We start from the raw sequence: 16,150 nt of genomic DNA, 5'->3' as shown, positions 1-16,150 counted from the left end.
TCTTTTGGTCATTTTGGGCCAATTTGTAGGGTGTGAGATGAAAACTCAGGATTGTTTTGATTCACATTTCTCTAATTATTTGTGATTTAGAGCATTTTTTTATATGCTTGTGAATACTTTATAGCTCTTTTTTTGAGAACCATTCTCAACCTTTGACCATTTATTTATTGGGGAATAGCTATCACACATACATATTTATTTATATAAATGTATGTATCTTGGATACCAAACCTTTATCAGAGAAATATGATACAAAGATTTCTCCCCCCCCTCCAATTTGCCTACTTCCCTTATCTTAGATATATTTTCTTTTCAATTTTAAGTAATTAGAGACTTTTCAATTTTAAGTAATCAAAATTAATTATCTATTTTATCTTTTGTAATTGCTTTTATCTCTTGGTTAGTTAAGAATATATCTCCCATAACCGTGAATGGTACATGATATGATTTTTCTTCTAATTTTTAATAGTATAATCTTTAATAGTAAGGTCACAAATTTATTTAGAATGCATTGTGAAACATGGTGTAAGGCACTGATCTAAGTCTAATTTCTGCCAAACTGCTTTCTAGTTTCCCAGGACTTTTTATCAAATAAGGAATTATTCCCCTCTCCCCCCCCACACACACACTCCCCAATCAATTTATATTTGTCACTTTATCAATCATTGGGCTATTGAATTCTATTGTTTCCGAATCATCTTTGTCTAGTCTGTTTCATTGCTTTTGCTCTCTATTCTTTAACACTGAATGGTTTTAATTACTATACTGCTTTACAGTCTTGAAGTGCTATTCCCCATTTGTCCCTATTTCTTTTCATAATTTCCTTCAATTTCCTAAAATTTGTTTCTCCAAATGAATTATAATTATTTACCAAGCTCTGCAAAGTATCACTTTGATAATTTGATCAGTATAAAACTGAAAGTATAAATTAATTTTGATAGGATTGCCATTTATATTTTATTAGCATGGATTGGGCTAGAGCACTGACTATTCTTCCAGCTATTTAATTTGTTCTTTATTTCTTTGAAGAGCACTTTGTTATTGAATCTATACTTTTTGTGTGTTTTGGAAGATTGATCCTCAGATAATCTATGAATTTTATAGTTATTTGGAATGGTATTTCCATTTCTTTTATTGCTTGCATTTTATTATTATTATTATGTAGAAATGCTATTGATTTGGGAGTATTTTGTAGCCAGCAACTTTGCTGAAATTATTGTCTCAATTAATTTCTTTGCTGATTTTCTAAGATTTTTCAAATAAACCATCTCAGAAGACAGGTATTTTTATCTTTTCTTAATCTGTTTTTATTTCTTTCTCTTGTCTTATTGCTGTTGCTAGAATTTTCAGAGCTATATCAAATAATGGTGGGAAAAGTAAGCATCATTGTTTCACTCCTGTATTTTTTGGAAAAAAAATTCTGGTGTATGCCCATTGCATCTAATGCTTGCTTTTGATTTTAGCTTTCTGTGACCATCCTTTGTAGGGTTTTTTAGCAGAGAAGAGTATTATGTTTTGCCAAAAACATCTGCGTCTACTGAGATGATCAATAATGTAATGATATTGAACAAAAGAAAATGCTAAAAGAAATGAAAAGACTTGTATGAACTAATGAAGAGTAAAGTAAGCTGAAGTAGCAGAACAGTTAACTAGTAATGATACTGAAAAGTAAATACACACACACACACACACACACACACACACACACACACCAGTTTTGAAAGGCTCAAGAACTCTGATTAATCCAGTGATCCACTACTCCGCTCTTAACAAAGAAGTCTTAAGAATAAGACACATATTTTTGCATGTGGAAAGCAAATGGATTTGTTTTATTCCACAATGCTTATTAAGCATTGTGGAGTTTTAATTGAGAAGGAGAAGGTAGCTAGTGAGATTTTTACCAAATAAAACAATAAATAACATCAGTGAAACAGTTTTAAAAATTCTCAGCAGAGAATTAAAGGAAATTCAGGGGGAAACAAAAACAAGTCAGACAGGTTTGAAAGTAATATTTTAAATCTACTATAAACTTTCAGGAGGAAAAAGTAAACTGGATGTAGAAAGGCAAAACCAGCCTACCTGAAGCAGCAAGGTACCCTGAGGGAGAGACAGAAGGCAGCAAGTACCAGGCAAGTCAAACCACCCCTCACCTTTGTTCATACTCTGATGGGGGACTGTCCAAGACCCTGAACTCAGGAGCCCTGAGAATAATAACACTAAATAATGACATTAAGAAGAGGCATTAATAACTGTGTTAATTGCTGTTTCCTAAGGACTGGGAGACTTTTTTAACTGACTTGCAGCTAAAATCTCCCATAAATATTTTTTCCTCCATTAAAATGTGAACTCCTTGAAAGCAGGGCCCATCTTTATTTTTCTATGTATAGCCTTAGTGCTTTTTACGTAATAAGCACTTAATAAATGCTTCATTCATTCATTCATGTAATAGAAATACAATTGTGATTTAATATAATTCATTTTTTCCATTTGGCTAGAAGGGACCCCAAACTGCAATGTAGAGGAAACTTTTAAACTGTATTCTTGCATCCAAAAAGAATTGAGAAACCTTTTTCAATTCCTTGAAGCATTAGTCTATTTAAGGTGATTTGCACTGGCCAATAGCATATCAGAATAATATTGTTTATCTCATAGTAAAACTCACTTTAAATTACAAAAATCTATTATGACATAGTTTGTTAATCATCATTATTTTTATGAAGCTACAGCTTTAATGTGACCCCTTGGCCTGGAATGAACTCCTTCATTACTTGCCAACTCTTAAAATTCTTAGTTAGCTTCCTTTAAACTCAGATCAAACTCCACCTTCTTTTTGAGGCTATTATAGAGCACTTCAATTGCTAATGCCTCCCCTCCCAAATTATCTTTTTAAATAAAACATTGCATGCCCACATATGTGCCCATGTCTCCCCATGCAGAATGGGAGGGACCTTCATTTTTTGTCTGTAATCCTAGTGCCTAGCTTAGTGTCTGACTCCCTTTAGTCACTTAATAAACACTCATTCATTAATGAATGTTGTTTGGCTATACTTGGAATCCTAAAAGTCAAACTTGGGGAAAAATTTTCCCGAATCTTTCTAGCATTTTAAGCCTCCATTTGTTGTTAGTGGTGCAATGGATAGAGCACCAGGTCTAGAGTCAGCAAGATCTAAGTTCAAAATACAGATTCAGACACTTCCTAGCTTATGATCCTGCTCGTCACTTCACTCTGTTTGCCTCAGTTTCCTCATCTGTAAAATGAGCTGGAGAGGAAATGGCAAACCTCTCCCAGTATCTTTGCCAAGAAAACCTCAAGTATGGGGCCGTGGAAGTACACACTAAAAAAATGACTCAATATCATATCTCACTCTTTATTAAATGCTCCTTTCTTGTTGATATTCTCTCATCTTAGTATTAAAAGCAGAGAGATGACAAGTGGAAAGCCAATAATCAACAAATTCCCAGACACACAGAGCATCCTTGGCATCCTTCTGCAGTCAGCCCTCCTGCAGCCACAACCCAAAGTGAAGAATTGCCCTGATGATTATTTGATCTTGTTTATTATATATTAAGGGAGGTAATGTGGTAGAATGGTTAGAGAACCAGCCTCAGAGCCATAAAACTGGGGCTCAAGTTAAGTTTCTGATACATCATGGCTAAGTGACCTTGGAAATATCACTTTACCTCTCACTGACCACAGGCAACTCTCAAGGCCATAATTTTCAGAAAAGACTATAAATTGTTAACTTGCTTTGGTAGAGGGAGTTTCCTCACTCATCTAGGACTACTTTGGGTCAATCAATCATAGGGCTAGTCCTTATACACTATTTAGCATACTTTGTTACAGCTAATCAGTTCATTGAACTAATGAAAATATTACTAATTTGTTACCTGCCAGGGTCTGTGCTATTCATTCAAAAAGAGCTGATTAATGCGAAGCAAAGTACTGTATCATTTGTTATGAGGAATACCAAAGTAAAGGAAGATAGGCTTTTCCAGCAAGGAGCACACAATTCCCAACATTCAGAAGATATCACCTTTTCTCTTTAGTACTTGTTTTAAACACAATTACTACTTAACTTTTCTTAAGCACTCTTAAATGGCACATTTTTTTTTTTTCAAATAGTCCTCACCACTTAATCTCCTTTTCCTTTATAATTTGATTCCCAATGGAACTCTTTCTTAATTCTATCCAAGGACTTCCTAATTCTTAAATCTGATAGCCTTTCCTTCTGCTTTAATCTTCTTTGAGCTTTTTTCCCCCCTTTTTAAAAAAAACTGTATTTTTGGTATTGCTGACTCTTCCTAGGCAGGCTATCCTCCTTTCATTATCTCCTGGTCTAGTTAGCTAGTGGATAGAGTGTCTGATATGCAGACAGAAAAACTTGAGTTCATATCCTAAACTGAAACCTTTACGAGTTTTATCACCCTAGGTAAACCATTCACCATGAGTTTTTTCCGATGGAAAATGGGAATAACAATACCACCCCGCTTCACAAGGTTGTTGCAAGGATCACATGAGTTCTATATGTAAAGTGCTTTGCAAATCTTAAATATTTTTTTTAATTGCTCCTTTTCTACTCCTACTCTGATCCAATATCCTCTTGCCATTTCTTCTGTGTGACTAGACTCCTAAGGACTTCCTTGGTTCTTCGATTCATCTATATTTGAATACTCCTGTGCATGGCTTCAGTTATCACTACTGTTCAGATAAATCTCAGATCACTTGCTAGGTCTTTGTGCTGCCCATTCCCAGAATTTTTTTCTCAGGAAGCAATTTCTCAGAAATTGTTCACTTCATAGAAATTATAGAAATCCAACCTGATTAATCAGCCATGTGCTGATGAAATTTTCATTATATAGGGAGGGTTTGTAGATTCAGACTCCTCATAGTCCCTCTTGAATTCATTAACACAAGTTATACTTACTGTTATAATTTGCTAACACTTAAAGTTATCCCAATATAAATTAGTTTGTGAAAATTCTTGTTAAACACTTAACATTTTACCTTGGTTATGCATTGTCCATACAGCTACTTGTACATGTTTTCTAGTAAAATATCCAGGTCTTGGCTAATTTTCTTGTTGCAAGTCATCCTTTTTTAATGAACAGATATCTATCAATTCATCTGTTTCTTACAATGGACACAGGACCTCTGAACCCTTCACAAGGTCATTTTCAAGCCTGAACAAGCCCACCTCTGAATAGATATTTAATCACATTAAGTGAGGAAAGATCAAACAAAAGGAGAAAAGATGACCAAGAACTCAGACACAAGGTTGTTCTTGTTGGATCCCTTTGTACCAGCTGCCACATGAGTGCAATTGTCAGTGGTGACTGGCATTCTTAGGGTTACATGATGCCCTCTGGAGGACTGAAGAAAGAAAAAACTAATTAGACATTTTCTCTTAAAGTAACACAGAATCCTGGCTCTCTGTCTTTCTGTTCCAAGGCAGGAGAGGATCAATGGACCATTAGCATTTGTCAAATGATGCTAAAACAAAAGAATCATGTTCTTTTAGAACCAAGTCACAACATAACCAGAAGAAGATTGAGGGAAACCAGGAATTGGCAACTCTAAGTATATTCTATGGGATAGTTTTTATAACACATTTTAAGTTAAGTTTTTCATTTACTCTTGTGTTCTCTTTTATTTTTGATGCTTAATAAATCTATGGGAGAAGATACTTTCCCTAAAATGGCTCCACATTTAACAGTTAGAAATGTGCCTCTTCTAGGAGTTAGGAATATCTTGAGTCAGAGAGAGCCAATTGCCAAACCTCGATGCTTAACTGATGGATGTGATGGATGACATTGGACCAACAAGGTCAGGGTGGCAGCAGACCCAGTAGCTGGTATGACATACAATCTTTAAATCATCACATGCTGGTCAAGATACTTCTGAAAGATGTCTCTTTAGAAAAGCAATATTGTAACAGGAGTGGCTAGTCTGGGAGACAGAACTCTGAATGAATGGTTGATTTATTTATCAGTTGATTGGCTATGACTAGGGCTTTCAATCTAAAGAAATAATTTCATTCTTTATTAATTGCTACATTCACCTTATTCTTTTAATTTAATAGTGAAATACAAGAAACTCATTAGCCATACTCTGTGACACTGAAACTTAAATTTACCCCACAATGTAGCTAATGATCATCCAAATTCTACCCATATCTTACAATTTTTTATTTTCAATTAGACCCAACTTGTCAATGTATTCAGAGAACCATCTACCTCTTTCTGACAAAAGAAAGGGCCTTCCCACCATGCCCCAGGATTTTATTTTCTGAGTCAGTTACACTTTGGAGTCCTCAATTCCTTTGCATCTACTCTTTTGATTTTGTGGACAATAAAGCATTCAAAAATCTTCCCTCTTGTTATTACAAATCCGGTTAGTCATCCTCTATATCTCCACAGGGGAGCTGTGAGTCTTAATTAATTAATGTGGCTAAAGTGCTTTGAGGTGCCTGGTTGAAAGGTGCTATGTAAGTGCAAATTATTATTTTTTATGGTCATTGACATCCCATCAAAAAAAAAAAAAAGCTTTCTACACCATAGTTAGAGACCTAGACAAAAGTTTCTTCACCTCCATCTTCCTAGCTACGATTATAATCATCGGATAAATGGTAGAGCAGTAAAATCTGTTACCATCTCAACAGCGATCAACTAATTAATTCCATTATCCAGGTTTCTGTTTTCTTCATTCAAGCAGCTTAGGCCTATTTCATTTTACAAACCATCCTCCCCTGTCAGCTCTAGACAAAGGTCACACACAGTATAATTACAGCCCCTCTTGATTAAATATAGGGATTCTTAGGGGTCTAAAAAGTATTGTATTTTAAAATATATATATTTTGGTAAATGCACAATATAATTGGTTTTTTCTGTAATATTAAATGTTTTATTTTATCCATTAAAAAATATTATTTTGAGAAGTGGGTCAATAGGCTTCATCAGATTGCCAAAGGAATCCATGACCCCAAAACAGTAAAGAACCTCTGGTCTAAAAGAAAAAAAAAATCTTTAAAAAAATCTGCTGTTGAGGAATGCTAAAAAAAAAAAAATAAAAATTTATTTTTTTAAATAATAGCTTTTTATTTTCAAAATATATACAATGATAGTTTTCAACATTCACCCTTGCAAAATCCTGTGTTTTCCCTCCCTTCCCCTAGACAGCAAATTATCCAATACATGTTTAAACATTTGCAATTCTTCCATCCATTAAATAATAACTTTAAAAAAAAGAACCATATTGACTTTTTCAGATTAAAGCTAGATAAAATTTTCCTTCTTCATACCCAATGATCATCCAAACCAGCAGCAAGACAAATATTAGTGCTTTGACATTAACTCAATATGATCTTGAAGAAATCATTTCTCTTCCCTAGGCCTCAGTTTACTCATCTGTCAAATGAGAGGGTTGGACTTGATCTCTGGGAATCCCTTCTAGCTTTAACATCCTATGATTGTATGGTCACCACCAACATTCACAGTAAGGGGGTTTCCAGTGTGGTACTGAAGAGTGGGTAAAGGGAATGGTATGAAGGAAATTGGTTACACAGATGCAATGTCTAATATGGAATGACTGCAGACCTTGCCTGATTATCACTATGGCAGTAGGCAAAAGGGGCTGGAAAGTGGAAATGACTCAAAAGAACAGGTTTCCAACTCAGCCTTTACCAACCCAAGTTCCCCTGAGAAAACCTGTTGCTTTACATAGGCAGGAAGCTCCACAAAGGCAGGGGCTCATAATGAAGATGCTTTGTACTCTACCCAGCACACCACAGGCCATCAATATACTATCACTGCTGATGGTGGCCATTGAAATCAGCCCTGTGGGGGAGACTTTGCCTCTCACTGGGAAGCTGTTGACCACAATAAACTTGCTCCTCAGACTCTTTGTTAAAGTCGATTTAGGAAAACCTCAGAGGGTCATGTCTTCATCTGCTTTCATTTATTTTGCCTATTGAAGAACTCCCTCAGTACATTAGTAAGTCCCCATATAAAATGATTTGGAGATCAACAAAAGAACGTGGGCCCCTGGGTAAGCATTCAGAATCGGAAAAACATCTGGACATGGAAGGTCAGGTTCTCATGTGGCCTAACTGTAGGGAAGTCAAAGAAGAAAAATCTGTACATTTATTCCAAATGCCTCATTATTGCAAAGACAGTTGCTGAAGAAAAGATAAAAGGCTCAAAAGCTCTGATCAATGTAATGACCAATTCCAGTAGACCAATGGTAAAGCATGTTATACATCTCCTCAAAGTGAAGTGATGGATTCAAGGTGCACAAAGAGATATACATTTCAGGACTTGGCCAGTGTAAAGATTTGTTTTGCTTGACTAGACATAGTTGTTAAGTTTTGTTTTTTTTTTTTTTGTTTCTTTTTCCCCCAGAAAAATGAAATGGAGAGAAAATAAATGCTTGTTAACTGAAAAAGAACAAAAGTAAGTTTTTTTAAATGGCAGAAGAATTGGAAGGTAGGAGATTAGGAAAAAAAAAAACTAATTCTATTAGCTTTTGTGGAATATGTAAGAAAACAGAAACTTCATATGACCAACATCATATGATTGCTGTTATTGAAATTGAAGACTTGCATAAGCAGTATTCTCTGTAGTTATTATCAAGTATTCCTATTGGTTGTAAAACTGTTCCAACAAGATCGCATGCCGGATTAGTATAGCATGAAGCAGGTTTCTCAACTACTAATGTGCTATTTATTTACTTAACCTAGAGATATCTTCTTTTGTATACTATTAGTCAACAGAAATACTCCAACTCCAAATTAAAAAAAGGTTGGATTCTAGGAGACAGGTCACCCAACCTCAATAATTAGAAGCATGATAGTAAAGATATTATTTTAAGAGTTATTCCAAAATTCAACAATCTTAGCAGCTTAAAATTGGTATAAGAGTTAGAAAATCTGCTAGGAAATAGCAATAGGCCCACTCTTAAACCACTATGGTGAAATGGTTGCCCTAATCAGAGACAATAATAGAGTGGACTCATAAGGAAGAAGCTAGTCTATAAGAGCTTTCATGGTGCTCCCCTGGTGGTGGACTTGACAATGTCATATCCTAATTAAGTACAAACTGTAATAAGTGAAAACCTCTTGATCTAAGGTGATGGAGGGAAGGGATTAATATAATCAATTTGCCAGTTGGAAATAGGTCAAGACCATAGGAGATGATGCTATGATCTTTCAGAGGGCAAGTGACTGAGAGTACTATTGACATAAAGAATACTACTGAATAGAAGCAGCTAACTTGTTCATTAAAGGGTTCATACAGTTTTATGCTCACTATAACACAGCCTTCATTTTCCAAATGGTGATGGTCCATTATTCAATTTCTGTCATTTTTATGAGGATTTCAGTCTCCAATTCAGAAGAGGGCATATGATGTCTCTGATGGCCACTGGCAGTCAGCCTCAATAGCTGTATGCAGTAGAGATGGGTTAAAATTATCCCATTAATCCAGACACCAAAAGAGAGAGTCATTGATTTTTTTGGTCTTGTTCTCTCAATGTCTCAGAATATTCAGCCAGAGCAATGGTCACTCTCTAATATCCAGTATAAAGATTTTATCTGCCCCATTTCTGTTGTCTCTCTTACACATCAGTCACAAATTTCACATCTTGACTCAGTGAGAAGCCTTGTCAGGATCCTCATCCAACAAGACATCCCATTACCAGATTAATAAAAGTCAAAGCAAATAGGTGGCACAGTAGACAGAAAGGTAGACTTGGAATCAAGAAGACCTGAAATTCAAATCCCATGCCATACATTTGCCAATTATATGATCCTAGACAAGGCATTTAACCTTTGCCTTAGATTTCTTATGTATGAGATAATAATGGTACTTAACCTTGCTGGACTGTTGTGAGGATAAAATGAGAGCACTATATCAGGTGCTTTGCAAATCTTAAAGGTGCTACATAAATGTAAACTATTATTTTCCTTGTCATTATTATTAATGTCCACTGAAGTCCACTTATATATATCTCTCTCTTAGCAGAAGGAATTAAGGCACTGGGAAGAGGACTAGAGACCCCAGTCTCTGTTAAAATAATAATCTTCACTTCACAGGGGCCTACCTTGAGTGGAGCATTTCCATTTAGGAATAGAGATTTCCTATGCCCTATCTAGCATATTAGGGGAACCATCTTGCATCACCCAAATCATAACAGGAAACTCTGGATTCTTTTGTTCAATAACAACAAGAAGTTTATTGTGTGACCATTTTGGAGAATCTGTTGCTCCAGAGACCCAATAGTCACTCGATCTGGCTACCCCTAAGTATATACCAAAAATTCTACTCCACTTATGGGTAGAAATCTCTGAAAACATGGGCTCCCATGAAGTGCACAGAGGAAAGAGCAGGAAAGACAGTTGGATAGCATTCCTACTCTTCCAAGAGCTATAGCTTCTCTCCAAAATAGATGGATTTAACAAGGAATTTGTTAGAAGGGAAACATCAGAATGTCCATATTGGGCATATGGGTTCTCTGGAGCCTAAAGAATATAATAAACTTTTTGAGATATATAGTTTTTCGGAAAGCAAGAATCAATAGTTTATTACAGACTATACATGGAATTACAAGATTGAGTGCTATTCCTTGAATTTTCCTAGGTTTCACCAATTTACTATGTCTGGCCTAGGGATTCAAGAGGCAGATAGGCTTTTCAGAAAGGTTTTTTAAGAGAGATACAAGTAGCCTCTAGAGGCTTGGATTCTCAATAGGGCAAGGGCATTCTCCAATGTGAAGATTAAAGAAATTCAAATGTTAGATAAGACAAACTGCAGGTGTTCCCCTTGAAAAGTCACAATATTCACCAAGACTGTTAAAGCAAAATTGACTCATGTTTGACACCACTGTAAGATTCACACAATTTAACACTTTCCTGTTTGTTTTTGTTTTTTAATTAATATGAAAGGTCCAGAAATGCTATTACTGAATCTCAGTAAGTGGAATGTTAAAGATGTAAGATGCCCTTTTTCTCATCAAATACTTTAAAGCATCCTTTAAATCAACCTTGCCTAAATTATTTCTTACTTTATACTAAACTTTGGGATTTAAATGCAAAACATGAATCTTAATATCCTTTCCCTAGTTCCTAAGACTCTTGGGAATGTTTTTGATAGAATCATATATGTAAGTATGAACAGAGGACATGTTCTTATGCAGAATGTAAGGACAAACCTGTGAAGTTAATTAGCAGTCTAGATAGAGAATCTCAATCCTTTTGCCTCATTTATTCTACTTTTACCTCCATGTCTACAAACAATTCTTCCATTCCTAGTATGCTCTCAAATATTCTTGGCTAGGAATTTCTTTTTCTGCACTCCTTTTTAATAGTAATTGCTTGCTTGCTTCCTTCCTTTCTCTCTCCTTCCCCCCTCTTTTTCTTCTTCCCTCCCTTTCTCCCTTCCTTCCTTCCTTTCTTTCTTTTTATGCTTACCCTCAGCATATGCATGCACAATGTGTACTCAATGTTTGCTTATTGATTGATTTCCTGATATGAGGGGAGCTCCATGGAAATAGGCATAGGCTAGAGCTATCCTCTTACTTATAGACTTTTTCTATGAACTTTGAGTAGGGAGTCAACTCTCCTTAGTCCACTGAATTCCAGGGCTCTCTGCCCAGGCTACTCACTAGAATTGCAGTCTGTGTTACTTGTGTGGGTGGAACTTACAATGCAGACATTAGTCTTGGAACTAGATGATGAATCCTTTGATCCGTGTCCCATAGTTCATTAAGTTCATTAGTTGGAAAAAGCTTAGATCTTCTACTGACTCAAATTAAATTCAGATAAATTCAGATGGTAGTGGCTTTGGGGAAAAGGATTAAAAAACAACCAACCTAGCTTTCTCATGTAGGCAAAGATACCAAGAGAAAGGTATGAAGAATCAATCAAACTTAAGTTTGTCAAAAGGAATATTTGCTATGGGAAGCTTTTGAGGATAGTGGATATTTCTATTTACTTTAAGGTTTACAAAGTGTTTTACATACAACATCACATCTGATCTTCACAACAACCCTGTGGGACAAATACAACAGAATATTATTATTTACATTTTACAGATAAGGAAACTGAGTCTATAATTATATGATGCTGCCTTGCTTGCTATTCCTTGTAAATGATACTTCAGCTTCTCACTATTTTCACTGGTTATCCTTCTGCCTAGAATGCTTTCCCTCTTTATTATCTCCCTCCTTATATCAACCTCTTAACTTCCTTCAGATCTCAGCAAAAAAGAAAAAAAAATCCCATCTTCAATAGGAAGACTTTTTTAGTCATCCTTAATCTTGTTTGCACATAGTTGCTTGTGTGTTGTTTCTCTCATTAAACTATGAACTTCTTTTTGTGCATCCTTAACACTTATTACAGTGCCTGGCACACCACAGGAATTTAATAAATAGGAATGGACTAAATGAATCCTTAGGGAGGTTAAGTGACTTATCCATGATTACACAGATGTTAAGTAAAGACAGAATTTGGACCTATATCTCTCTTGATTCCAAATCCAGTTCTCTATTACTCTATAATGCCTCTGAGATATGCTACAAATGTTACACGTAGCTTCCAGTCTTAGTTATTTCCCTAAATCAAATTCACACTGATGGTCTGAGTTCCAAAGGGAGAATTGACAATTACTGCCTTCAGGGATAACACCCATCAGGGTGTGGGACATTTCTAATACTATTGCCTATGATTCCCCATCTGTATTTTCTAATATCATTTAACCAATCATTATCTCCAGAGGACTGATTAACCAGTTAACATCAGTTAGTATTGACATTTCTGTCCCAGAAATACATCCAGGGAATACAGCCCCGGGAAGAAGGGATCAAGCACATGAAAGGGGGTAATTAACTAACTGGGTCCTACAGAAATCAATTCCACCCTTTGCAGAATTCTCATGAAGTTGTCTTCAGTACTTAGCATGCTTAGGTCTAGTCCTGAAATTAAAGATCAATCTGTCCTTTCTCAGCTCCCAGCAAAATGCATTGTTTGTTACTGGCCAAATCTTTCCAGTGTGTGGTATCATTTCTTCCCTCCCTTGTTGACTTTTGGTAAAGCAACAAAAGCTCTGCCTTCCCTAAACACCTGAAATTTGCCTTCCAACCTTGATTTAACTCCCAATATAGTTGTTTGTTTGAACATTTTTGCTAGAATCTCCTTCTCTTATACACTGAAGCTTAGAGCTGTGTATAATTCTTTCAACTTTCAATCATCATCTGATATTATCTGATGTCTGGAAGCACTTCATTATTTCCCAAACAGATTAACTCTATTTTTCTTACCTAAATGTAAGTATGCCTTTGACTGAATCAAAGATCTAACAAAACTTGTTCACATCTAGATTATACATTTTATTGATTTTATAAATCAATCTAATTCAGTCCTTTCACCAAATAAAAGTATCAGATAGTAGTTACATAGCTGGGTGGAATGATTGATTAATTGAATCAAGTAGTCCAAGTCTTCTGTGTTTTCTTAGGATAAGGTGGACCCTTCACTCTTGCACTCAAAATCAAACAGAAAGTTGTTTCAAAAAACAAAGAAAAAAAAAGGAGCTGCAGAGATTCCCAACTCTATAAAAATCTTTGTCCCTTTGGTTTCAGGACTTGTTTGAATCCTTGGATCAAATAGGTAGAGAAATATCAGTATTTGTGTACTCTGCACCATATTCTCCAACATATACTCTCCATGCAATCTTGAGATGTCCTCACCTTGCCCCAGTCCTCTTAGCCTTGTACTGCCGCACCCAAACTAGTAGGGCCAAAGTATGAATCAGTTCAATGACTTCAGCAAACTGTGTGTATGCATGGCATGTTATTAGGTTCTGGGGACACAAAAATAACACAGTTATTGTCTTCAAGGATGTTGAATCTATTTCACTGGATCCAGAGAATTAAGCAGGTCTTGATCAAATTCAGTAACCCTCATCACATACCAACTGATTCTTTTCCTTAGAAGTAGAAATTATTTTATTTTGCCCTTACCAACCAAACTGTTTTTTTTTTTTCATCTAAAACTCTTAATTACTCCTATTATTAGCCCTAAACCAGCGGAGAGAAAAAAGAGCCTTTCTCTAAAACAACCCATTTTCCTTAACTCTGTTACAGCTTCCTTCATTTTATATTTCTTTGCTTTCCTCAGTCAAACAAACATTTATTCCCATGAGCACCACAGGAACTAGAAGAGCCAAGCTCTGAATTCTCCCCTGGTCTCCTGAAACATCAGCAGAAGAGGCAGGCTGGTTCCAATTATGGAATCTTCATTCTTGGCTGTAACACAACAGGTCAAAAGATCCCAGCTGGATTCTCTGATCCTGGGTGGAGTGTTGGCGGTGCTGGCAGGGACCGTGCACAGTGCAGGACTTGCTAATGACTGTGAGTGCACTAGATCAGAAGAGGGTCGGGAGAGAACACATATGGAGGTCCTTCCCTTCAGGTTGCTTGGGTGGGCCCAGGGAATATTTGAACCATTCTTCAATATAACACCTGTTCTTTCCTACTAGCTACAGGCTCAGCATCCTTCATTTGAATTTCCTTTGGCTGAATCCTTAGTTAGCTAAATGTTCATGTTTTCTCAACATGATGGGTGCTAGTTTTTCACCTCAGGCTCCAGAGAGAAAAGAAATTAAGTGGCTTCTTTTTCCAGTTGTTTTACAAAAGGACTGAGGTCTCCTGCTGGTGCCCTGAGAGGCTGGACCCCCCTCTTAGAAGCTAAACTGCTGGAGCTTTGGGGCAATGTGTTTCCCCTCCTTTTCTCCAAAGTTTCCAAAGTCCCACCATGAGAGACAGAATAGCTAAGGCAACACCAAGTAGTGGCTTAGGGCAACAAAGGACATGCAAACAGGATGGCATTACTATGTTAATAACCTCTTGAGAACAACCTCCTGAAGATGCTGGGAGGATTCATGTATTTTTTTTTTTTTTTTTTAAATGGAGAACAGTTCCGCTTTCTATTTTACAGCTACAATTGCATAGAAGGGCTCCTTAAAGGGTTTCAAATGGTAGCCCGTGAAATCCCTAACTGACCCCACCGCCTCTCCTGCCGTTTTATTATCTTTCCCAACTCTGTGGAACAAAGACTCTGGCCGGGTTTAAGGCCTCCAGTGGCTGGGGCCCGCTCTCGGCCTCCTAATCCCTGGGAGCTTGCAAGGAGAATGGCCTGTGGAGATGATGAATCAAATGTTTGCTTCACCTTTTATTCCCTTTCCCTTCTCCTGGAAGCTTTTCAGGTACCGTTTCATGGAGTGCTTTGATTAAGGCCTCCTGGCTAGCAGGCTTGGGGTGTAACTCCTCAGCTCTAGGATGAAAGGGTTGTGGGGTTTATTCCCACACTTTGCATTTTCCTGGATGGGCTGATCTGTCTTTCCCCATGATCCAGGCTGCCTCTCGTCATAAAGAATGAAATGGAGAAATTTTAGGCGGGAGAGAAATTACTTTTTTTTTTTTAATTGACAACCTAGATATTAAATTCTACTGTTAATCAATCAGCATGTATTTAATAAGAAGTTGTAATGTGCCAGTTAACTTATGAGGCACTGAGGATGGGATTTCATCAGTGTATGAAGCTCTATGTGAAAAAATTCTTTGACCAATTCAGATGATAAGCTTTTTTTTGCAAATTGCAGTCTTATAGAACTGCTTAGGACACTGAAAGATTGAGTGACTTGCCCAGTGTCACCCACAGCTAGTATGGCAGAAGGTGAACTTGAACCCAGTTTTTTCTTATTTCAAGGATGGCTCTGTATTCACTATAGCATGATATCCCAGAAAAACTTGTGAATCATTGAGGATACAGAAACAAAAAGCCTTCCAGGAAATTATCTATTATAGATAAAACAAGAGGAATTCAGACAAATTTTTAAAACATACAAAATCATTTTGAAGGGCACTAAAAGTTGGAAAGATAAGGAAAAATAGTCTCATGTAAAAGGTCACACGAGTTTTGAAGGAGAGTTAGGGATTCTAATAAAGGGTAGGCCAGAATGGATGGATCATAGAATATATATAAAGGAGAGTAATGATCTAAGCCAGAGGAGCTAGTTTGGTGACACACTGTGAAGGTCTTTAAGGATTGATATTTTTCAAAGCAGAGGAGAGACATGGTGACAAGTGGCAGAGGAGAAA

This window comes from Sarcophilus harrisii, chromosome 2 (genome assembly GCF_902635505.1).
Source record: "Sarcophilus harrisii chromosome 2, mSarHar1.11, whole genome shotgun sequence".
In the NCBI taxonomy this organism is placed as follows: domain Eukaryota; kingdom Metazoa; phylum Chordata; class Mammalia; order Dasyuromorphia; family Dasyuridae; genus Sarcophilus; species Sarcophilus harrisii.
Note: the sequence above shows the minus strand (reverse complement) of the source record.